This window comes from Crocodylus siamensis, chromosome 14 (genome assembly GCF_052110815.1).
Source record: "Crocodylus siamensis isolate JL-2025a chromosome 14, ASM5211081v1, whole genome shotgun sequence".
NCBI classification, from domain to species: domain Eukaryota; kingdom Metazoa; phylum Chordata; order Crocodylia; family Crocodylidae; genus Crocodylus; species Crocodylus siamensis.
Window position 1 is genome coordinate 12,994,854 of NC_143408.1, and position 1,694 is coordinate 12,996,547.

The window sequence follows — 1,694 nt, forward strand, 5'->3', positions numbered from 1 at the left end:
CCTTGGTGAGGCCACAGCTGGAGGCTGGATTCAATGATCTTCTGAGGTCCCTTCCAGCCCTAATGTCTATGAAAATCTATGAAACACTCAATCATCATTTTCTGATCCTGAAACCCAGGCAGATGCATGGCTGGTGACTTGTATCTTGTAATGTGCCTCTTGTCACTGGCAGGCATTTCTCCAGTTCATGACGGTTGGGTTTGGGAGGTTGCGTGGGGTGTGGAGAAATTCATGCGTTGCTGGTTGGTCACCATGCTCTTTAGGTGGTGGTGGATGAAAAGTATGTGACATTCTCTTTTGTGGTTGGACAGCTCATAATATAACAGATTTTTTTTTTTCTGTTTTTTTGCACCAGTCCTGGAAGCACGCAATACCAGGTCAATGCATGGAGTGGATGGAGCAAGCTCCGGTTCCACCACCCAACACCAAAAAGAATCTGCTCAACATAGACCTCCGATGGAGGACATATCAGAGACAATCACCTGCCCTGGGGAGCCCACCTACATGGTCACGCTGCTTATAACAGATGCCAAACTAATGTTTTTGCTTTAATCATTTGCAGCTGGCACAGGCAGTGGCAGCTGTGGACGTGGTTCTGAACCATGAACTTGTATGTTTTGGGCAGTATGAATGGTGCCCCACTTTTGCAGTTTGTTTCCGTGCCTGCAGGCATTGTCTCCACTGCAGGGTCAGGGGTAGGGGTGTAGAGTTTCCTCCTATTGGGGGAAGGAAATGTCACATAACCAGAAGGACCTTTTCCATTTTTTTACCAACTACCAAACCCGATGACAGTTGGGAACATGCCCCTGAACCTTGGGCCCCAGCTCGCACTACTGCAGAGTGCTCAAGGAATATGTACCGCAGGCAGCAATGCTCCCAAGAAAGCTAGATGGCAAATTCATCACAAGCCAGAGTGTCAGGCACAGAAGCCTGGCAGGATGAACTCCGAGAGTTGATGCATTCTCATGCGGTCCAGGACAACTGAATCACAGACAACACACTTGCCTTCTGTGAGAAGGTGCTAGATCACATGGGGCATTGGTAGACATGGCCACAGAGTCCTGTGTTGACTACCAGAGGTCACAGGACTTGGTAAGTGGTGCCCTACAGAAATTGCCAAAGCACGTCTTTAAAAAGCAGGTACCACCCCAGACACAGAAAAGTAGCTTCACTTGGCTTGCCTATGTCCAAGAGGTACCCAGGAGCATTACAGCTGAGCCTGGTCCCCCAAATGCCGTGGGAGGGGTGTACGACTGCCAGCAGGGCCAGGTGGCCACCTCTGTGGTTCAGGGAGCCAGGGCCCATTGAGGGTGATGGTGGGGAGAAGGCCAAGTAACTGACTGCTTACAATCTTGTGTTCCTTACAATAAAACCTTATGTTACCCTGGCTTTCTGCATCTGGCTCCATATCTTGGGCTGGCAAAATCCCATCTCACACTGCTGGGTGGCAAAGGAGGATTTCATTCATTTTTTGGTTTATTTCTTCTTTCGCTTTTATGCTTTGTGATTTTCATGGGTACTTGCAGCATGGGGCATGGGAGGGGGAGGGGAGGGGCTGGCAATCTCTTGTGCCCAGGTACACAGGGGGGCCACCTTGGTGGGTTGCCCCTCACAAGCCTGACTGGCCTGCTGGCCTGTGAACCAGCAGTTTGCTAACACAGTAGCCACTCTGCAAAGCCACTTTGGAGGCCAGG

At 50.4% G+C, this 1,694-nt stretch overlaps 1 pseudogene; it reads right to left on the bottom strand.

Moving 5' to 3' along the window:
- Positions 1-341: 341 nt before the first annotated feature.
- On the bottom strand, positions 342-576 carry LOC149853376 (U2 spliceosomal RNA; annotated as a pseudogene).
- Positions 577-1,694: the final 1,118 nt, after the last annotated feature.